The sequence below is a fragment of the Polyodon spathula genome, chromosome 1 (genome assembly GCF_017654505.1).
Source record: "Polyodon spathula isolate WHYD16114869_AA chromosome 1, ASM1765450v1, whole genome shotgun sequence".
NCBI classification, from domain to species: Eukaryota; Metazoa; Chordata; class Actinopteri; order Acipenseriformes; family Polyodontidae; genus Polyodon; species Polyodon spathula.
This window is the reverse complement of record NC_054534.1, coordinates 24,113,701-24,122,690: the sequence shown is the minus strand read 5'-3', so window position 1 is coordinate 24,122,690 and position 8,990 is coordinate 24,113,701. Positions and strand designations below refer to the sequence as shown.

The 8,990-nt window shown below is 34.5% G+C and overlaps 1 long non-coding RNA gene across 1 annotated transcript; it reads left to right on the top strand.

Moving 5' to 3' along the window:
• The first annotated feature begins 3 nt into the window (after positions 1-3).
• On the top strand, positions 4-1,314 carry LOC121294457. The gene is made up of 3 exons (XR_005946796.1): positions 4-193; positions 325-407; positions 599-1,314. It is a non-coding gene; the product is annotated as an uncharacterized LOC121294457 (long non-coding RNA).
• The last annotated feature ends 7,676 nt before the right edge of the window (positions 1,315-8,990 follow it).

Sequence of the window (8,990 nt, the reverse complement as noted above, 5' to 3'; positions counted from 1 at the left end):
TATTCTTGTTAAAGTACTGTACATTGCGTAGCAACAGTGTAAAAAGAGGTTGGTTTGCTGTAACATTCAATCCTTTATTCCTGCAGGTGCGTTTCAGCCCCCTTTCAATGAATAACGCAACCCCTAGTGCATTTGCACCGAGACCAGGTCCATCAACTTCCACTCCTATGATACCTCATGCCACAAATAAAAAGTATGTTCCTCGCAACAATATTGTAATGTTTCATTGGTCAGGTATCTGCATTTAAAAAAAAAACTTTTATAGTTTACAGAGTAATGTGCCAGAGACAATTTTCTAAACTTTTGTTAAACACTCATTTGCAGTGATGCTCCTGGATTAGACATGAAGTACTTGCAAAAGAGCATTCCGCTCAAAGCACAGAAAGGCCACAATCCCTGTAATGCAGGTAGTTTGGTATTCATTTAAGTTTTTAAATATAATAAACGTTACCAAATGTTGTGTGTTTTTTTTTATTTTGTTATGTTGTGTTTTAAATAGAAAGGTTGAACTGAAGTAAAATTGTCTTTGAAAAAACTGTTTAAAATAACAATGTTTTTTTATTTTATGTGTGTGTGTTTTTTGTTTGTATTTTTTCAGTGCCAACAAGAGTGCTGTTATCGAATCAGGTAAAAGCACAAACTTTATCAGCCTATTTTCCAGGGCAGCAGTCAAAACTCCCAGCATCGTGAACATGAAATGGTGAAGTCAGAAGACTACAGTTCAAAAAAAAAAAAAAAACCCTGCTGAAATGTACTTCCCATGGAATTAAGCCAACTTGTAGTTCTCAGATGATATATTAACAAAGTGAAATACAGGTGCTCATTCAAACTGCCAGATTTCAATCTTATTTTTTTTTATCACTCCTGGGATTTGACTTGTATGTGTATTTTCTGTATAAACAGTCTTCAATGCTCATACCAAAGAACTGTATTTGTGTAAATCTTTAATTCTAGCACCTGTGGGAATATGTGGGTATAAGTGTGTGTGTTGAACAATTACTGCAAAGATAAACCACTGAAAAAATGCTTATTTTTCAATGTATTATCCTTTTTAAGATAGTTGGGTCTATTTTAATGATAGAAGTAGTGGATATTCTAACACAAGCGCTCCAAGAAAGTATCCTCAAAGATGTGCCCATTTACGTTTAATTAACACAATCTGAAATACTGCATTACTAATGCAGGAGATGGACTAAAGTCATCACAGTCTGCTATGCCATTTTAAAAAGTATGTATTTTGAGGTAGTAAGTAGATAGCTACAGTAAATGTAAAAAATAAATATTATAATAACCTTGAACTTAAGAAGAATAAACAATGCCCATACCAAAAAAAACTTGTAAATCTGTAGATTTCAAAATGCTCCAGAAGTAATTATGAATGTATCTTTTTAAATTTAGTTTGACTATAGGGTATCTTTTTGTTACTTCAGTGTTATCTATCTATCTATCTATCAGACATTTAAAGTGGTTCCCTGTAATCTTCTGGCGAGTGAATACTCTCCATGTTTTGTCAAATATTGGTTTTACAACCTTTATTTTGTATATTGAATAATGCTTTGCTAAAACTAACCTTTACTGTGCCTTAAGGTATATTGACTGTTACTGGAGATAAGCCAGGGAAACAAATGTATCATACTGTGTATTTTATATTTAAATATTTGTGGTTCACACATATTGTTGGAGTAATTTCGAATAAATTATGTATACGTTTGCAATAAAGATTGACGAGTATTTGGTGTGCAATTTAAAATATGCTTTTAAAGTGAGAATACTTATGTTGGTTTATCACTTATAAACTGTAGTATATCATACAACATACCTATTAGCAATGGAGCTCTGTTTTGGATCTATATATTATTTATAATGTTCTTTTCATACATTTTACAAAATCTAAATGTATGTCTAATTCTGAAGAATAAACTTGCATAAGTGCACATTGCCCAACTCTGCAGCCTGAGAGCAAGAACATTGTCATTAACCACAGGATATAGACATGAGCCTTTTTGAGGTACAGTATATGCCTGTTGTATGCAGAATACTAAAAGTCCCCTTTGCAGTATGTAGTATACTGGTGGAATTCTCCCAAAAGTCAATGTGAGATACATGTGCACAGCTTCATTTGTTTTTATGGGATTTTGGCAACTTTGGTAGAATGCTAAAATATACTGCATGTAAACAGGGATTTTCTAGAGGAATGGCATTATGCAGAACATAATCCATACACTTAGAGTATATGCAGAATACTGCAGAGCACAGAATATTTATTAAGCACTGAATGAGAGATACCATAATCATATACTATTCCATGAATTGGAGCCCAATTGCTTTTGAGAAGTATACCATTGATACTGATAATTGATACATAGATTAGATGAGACTACTGACAGGGGTTTTAAAGGACCCCCAGCAGAGAAATTTCAGTAACTGAATAATGTAGGCATTACTTGAGAAATATCAGAAAGCAGGGACACATGCAGTATACAGATGGCATTCTCTACATAGGGAGTTTTTTTTTTTCATAGCAGCATTTCAAAGTGATTAATTATCATCCTGTTTACTCACAGCTCTTTTAGAACTGTGTTCTATCACTCTGTGTAGAGTAGATTTATACAGTAGATTATATGCAAGTTCAGCCAACTATGCTACATCATCTGTGAGGTCAAAGTTTCAAGGATTTTGCTTTATGACAGAAGAATCTCAAGCAAAATCCTACAAGGAAACTAAACAATGTGTTTGTACCATATATGTATGGAAAGGAGGGCTATAGTGGAAAATTACTGACCCAAAGGAAGACTAGTGTTACTGACAGGGGGGCTATAATGCCCAAAGCCGCAGACCATATTTAATATATGAGTCAGTCAAAATAATGAGAGGCAAGGTTGGATAGTAAATATGACTTTATATCCTGTAAAGCCATAGATATTTGCAAGTCATTTTTGGGTTTTGAGCGTATGGGGGGGGGGGGGGTGCGGTGTAAACATTTTTGGCACAAATATTTTAGTGCTGTACATATAATGAAGTAATATACTGCTACCAGTGCAACAGGTTGCCAACATTTCTGGAGCAAAATGGTTTTTGTGGGCGTGATTCACCAAATATTATGGTCGCAAATATTTATGGTTTTAAAGTGTTTTGTTTAACTATAGCGGATACAGTAACTAAATAAATAACAGAAAATGTTTCTGAAGTTCATACCGCAAGTTTTTTTTTTTTTTTGTAGTATGTTTTGTAATTCATTTTTCTAAGTCACGTCACAGAATTGATGTTCAGCAGTTTTTTTCATTAAGCTATTTTATCTTGTTAGAGTGGAGGGTGTTCCTTTGAAAAGGGGTGAGACTGACAGTGATGTGAACCAATCACATGACAGATAGTTACTATTGCCCGGTGGTGTAAGTTTATTCCTCCTATTATGAGGTTTTAACCAATCACAGACCAGAAATGTTAACCACTGACTCGAGATAAAGAAAGAAAGAAATGTCTATAATGATTTATGTATTCATCAATATTTGTTTTATTTTTACCAAATATATAGGCTGTCCTTCAGCATAGCTAATTCTCCTTTTTGTCCAGTGGGGACCACAAATAGCATTACTCTCATCAACCAGTATTGAGAGGAAACCGTACTTCTTGCACTAATAGGGACCACAGTAAGTGTTACACTGACAGGAAACCAACAATTTTCAGAGATCAAGATCAGAATCTCAGAATAATGAGATGACTTGAAATCCAAAAGAAAAAATCTCCAAAATGTAAAACAGTCCTGAGAATTTTCAGCTGGCTGACTTAATCTTTCAAAGCACTGACAATAATACAACACACTTGCAAACTGAAGGTTACAGATTCAAATCCCATGCATGCTAGACCTATATATATATTATATATATATATATATATATATATATATATATATATATATATATATATATATATATATATATATGGAAGGCAAATGTTCTATAAAAAAATATCTATTAATAGATTGATTTAAAATGCATCACAATAAGCGTGCTCCCTAGTACATTTCTGTGTTGACAAAACAAGTTATTTGTCATTAAACTCAGGTGTCATGTAATATGCATATGCATAGATAAAACTCCCTGGGGTCTGCAAAATTCTGCAAAGAAAACAGGAGGAAGGACCTTATTTTGGCAACTTATTTCTTACAGGTGTTGACTTTTTTTCTACATTTGTTGGGAACTACAAATTGAAAGTGAAATGGTGTTTTTGGCAGATTTACTTTTGCTGCACCAATACCCTGAAAACACGTAAACTTATCCTTGCTGTATAGAGAGTCTCTCTGATAACTTAGTGTGAGGAACTACCGTTCCTCTCAATTTTAAGTTGGGTTAACTTCCCACAGATTTCTTCTTCGATTTAGTGCTTTGGTTATTAGGTGGTGACAAATAATTGTTGCTATTTCTACAGCAAACTAAGAAGAAACATCATAGAGCTTGTTGTTAACTAGTGCTTTATTTAGGTTATAGTTTTATTAATGTTTGTTTATGCAATGAGATCAATAGTATGCAGATTGTCACAGTCAATTTTCTTATGACTTGTTAAATGTAGGGCAAAGGCTAATAGATAGTGCCCAGTCAGGTGCAAAATTAACTGCTTGCATTGCTTGTCTGATGAGTGCAGACAAGTAATGGTAATTCCACCAGGAGATCCAACACATTAAACCACATTAAAGTCAGCTTTCTTAGATAACTGATCATATTCAAAATGTGAAGTAACTTGGACATTAATACTGTGATGTTCCCTGTCTTTGACCTCCTGATACTGTGCTCAGATACAAGCTTTTATAGATCTGATTGTCTGAATAAAACTCTGAATCAGCAAAACATATAACAGTCTTTGTGTTGGACTACTGTATATATTTACAAGAAGCTTTAGACAACTGCTTCCCTGAATAGTTATATATCATTGAAGCTTTACAGTCCAATTTAAAGAGACCCCTAAAAAAAAAAAAAAAAAAAAAAAAAAAAAAAAAAGGTCTGGAACCGTTTTAACTGAATTAGAGTCAGAGCCCACCAGCTCGAGACATGCGAAAAAGTTTCACAAAGCCAATTGAAGGCATTCCACCTTATTTTAACCATTCCATTTCTGCTGTTGAATTGATATTAAGCGACAATTTGCTTTTTGTTTATACTGTAGCTGATACAGTATATTAAAGCTTGAAGGGGGTGAATATGACCAATTTCCTCTTCTGAGTTAGGAGGTTTTTCCTGGAAAATTAATCTAATTTATATGTTTAGGTCAGGATACTATTACCTCATAAGAGTTAATATTTCACATGTAGTAGATCTGCATATATAAAACTAAATCTAATACAAATCAAATCTAATCAAAATGTATTTATTTTCTCAATAGTCATGAGTAAGTGTGTATCTTTAGATGTTATGGACCTTAAAGAAAGAAAAGTTTTCTCATGGCAGTGGGACTTATTTTCAAATGTGTGCTATGAAAAATGTATGATTAAGCATATGTTCATTGAGACATTTCTGCTGTAATTACGCTTTCTGCTAATTTCCCCACATAGGACATTCTTATCCAAGTGTACATGTATGATTCTTCATTTAAGCATACAGTGGCTCTCAAAAGTATTCCCCCCCCCCCCCCCCTCCCCGAACTTTTCCACATTTTATTGTGTTACAACATGGAATCAAAATGGATTTAATTAGGCATTTTTGCCACTGATCAACACAAAAGTCCATAATGTCAAAGTGAAAAATAAAATCTACAAATTGTTCTAAATTAATTACAAATACAAAATAGAAAATAATTGATCCTTGTTCTATACATACCTATTTTTCTATTTGCTAGTACTCTTATATGACACACATTTTTGTAAAAACATAGTAAAGACATACATTTGTGTACTTAGTCCCAAATATTTACTGTTCAGAGCCGCATAAAAATAACACCTAATACTATAAAGTACTGTCTTGAAAACGATTCTGGCCTTCTGAAAATAATAATGTAAGATTATGTTCAGGAAGTGAAGAAATAATCTGTTGTGGGGTGTCATCTGATGCAGTTTGGGGTTTATTTCAAATGTTACAGTGTCTATATTAAACTATATAACCAACAACATAAATCACATTTGTTGATTTCTGTACAAAATAGCTGTAAAAAAATAAAAAGAAATAACACAGAATTCACAGGGCTCACTAAGATGTGTGTTCATTTTGTTACCCTAAATATACTGTACTGTAATAGAAACATGAAACTGCCAATTAATTAATCCAGTTGAAAAGTCTTGTGTGTTCCTATGATAAATGTGCATATTATTCTAAATAAACAAAATCCAATAGCTTTTAGTACATGCACATGTTCCATACTGAAGCAATGTATATATTGTTAAGAGATACTGGAGTAACACCTAAAATTTGAGTTGAGGTTAAACTCAGTCTAGATTTCCTAAAAAAGTCTTGTAGAGTCAATCCAATGCTACAGCTGTTAGATTTCGGTATATTATAACACTTCTTTGTCATTTGGCAGACAGCCATATTAAGGTCATTTCTGTTTCACAGCACCACTTAAGTCTCTTGTTGCTTGAAAGTATATCGCTTACATAACCAAATACCTCACTGAGGTAATTTTAGTTCCTGTGAGTCAGTCACTTGAGTGCTATCCATCTCTCTCATCAGTGGTTTGTAATTGCTTGAAACTGAAGAGTCAGTTTAATTTGTAGATCACTTGAAGTGAGATCCAAAGAAAATACAAAAAACCTACTAAGAGAAACTCTTTCAAGGCCTTGCATTCATTTTTTAATAGTGTTTAATGTGTTATTATAAAACTCAAGGTTTTCTATTTTTGTGGCAGACTTTTTATTTTTACAAGAATAATGGGAAAACATCTGCACATAACATTTCAGAAACTGTAAGAAAGGTAAAAACTTGTTAAGAAAGATATTTCTTAAATGTCACATGGTGTAACTTGTACATGGGTGAAAGTGGCCAGTGATCATGTTGGCAAACTCCTGGGGCAAAACCAATCTTTTTGGCTGGGGCTCTGGGGTTGTACAAGCTCTCAGACACATTCTGAGCCATTGTGGACCACTTTTCAAATGCAAATTTGAACTGGACTTTGTAGAAAAAGAAATTCAGATGTGACTTCACTTACAACTTGTCATTTTACCAGATGGATCAACCTGATAACCCACACATGAGACTAGTTAGCAAACATAGATTTTGAGATGTTACTGATCTAACCTTTTCCATGTATACCCAATTAACATAATACACATTTTATAAAATCTCAGCTGCAAAAATCATATACAGTCTTTGCTTAACTCAATAAGATGTCATAAATGCAGGGTTCATACAGATTTTCTGATATAAATTTCAAAGACTTTTCAAGGACCATTTTGACAATTTTCAAAGACTTAATTTAAGAAGTTTGATATCATTTTCAATGTTGATTACTAATAACCAAATGTAAAAAATACAGCTGTTGCATTAATAGTTTATTTAACTGCATATGTAAAATCTAAATTATACTCACTTTAAGTATAGATAAGCTCTGGACCAGTAAACTTTCTTATTCAGTAACACTGAATCAGTTTTGGTACCTATAGGTGAGTGTTCCATTCTAAAAGCAGTACAGCAAATCAATGTCAGAAGCAATAGTCCAAGGATTTAGTGTCTCAATCATAGACACCTAACTTGAGTAAAAAGTAGGGGGCAAACTGAAAGATTAACTGCTGAGCGTGCAATTAAGAAGCTCTAAGAAACCAAGCATAGCTTGCTGTTGTGAAGTTATGGTTTTAGTAATTGTAAACCTACAAAATTGGGCTGGTGTTTCACCATAAAATGTTCACTGTGTACTTTCTGAGCACGCATTAATTACAAATACATGCAAGTAGCACCAAATGGCATGGCCAGTACCAATGGCGTCTCTGCACAGTGCTACACCTAGAATTTTTGAAGGTAATTATTCCCCAAGTAAGGCAGTTCAAAATACTTGCCATGTCAGAAGCACTGGTTTATGAGGTTATGATGGGATGTTTGGAAAGTACAGATCCAGTCTTTTTTGTCAACAGTTTAAAAGAATGTCACTAAGAGTTTAAACAAGGCAATGGGGAAATTGGAGGCAGATACTCTAGAGCTTCAGCAAGCTCTGGACTCCCGGCCAGATGACAGTCCAAAAGCAGGGGTTGGCGGATCTGTTAGAAACATAAGTGCAGGGGTTAGTAGTCAGGTCCTGCTTTAAGAATGTGGTGATAATAAATGAACCCACCACTTTTTAAAAAAAAAAAATTTAATATCTTTAGAATCTCTAATAATTCCCCCCCCCAATTTAATCCCAGTTTGGAATGCCCAATTATTATTATTATTATTATTATTATTATTATTATTATTATTATTAAATCTCCACCCCCAACCTCACTTGGCACCTGGCCTGTAGGGGTTGCTGCATAGCAATGAAGAGAAACAGTTTAAGCTAGATCCTACCTCCGGGCGTGCCAAAGCCAGTGTGACGCCCCCGCGCAATCTCCAGTGAAGACCGGCTATATGGCACAACCCGGATTCGGACTTGCAATCACTGGTTGTATGACTCATCCTGCACGCCAGGCGGCAGTGCTTTTACCAGGTGAGACATTCGGGGAACCCCACATACTTTCTTTTGGGCTAGAAAAGAAAAGTGCCTAGGGTAAAATGATTCATTGCCTGAAGACAGTGAATGGGTAAGAGTTGAGGGAGCTTGTGGAGATTAAGAGATTAGGCTGTGGACTTTTATAAGTAGGTTTCAGCAGATATTGTGGAGGAAACTGGGGAGCCACAGTGCTTCTTGCAGAATCTCCTTCACTGCCTGAATAGGAGGCTACAGGGTTAGGTAGCCCTTTGACTTTGGGAGAACTGACTGATGCCCTCCAAGGACTGAGTAATGGCAAAGTTTTTTCTATAAAGCTTTCTGGCCTTTGTTGGGAGAGGATTTGTGGGAGGTATTTGGAGAGAGTGTACAAGAAGGAGTGTTATCTCAGTTGC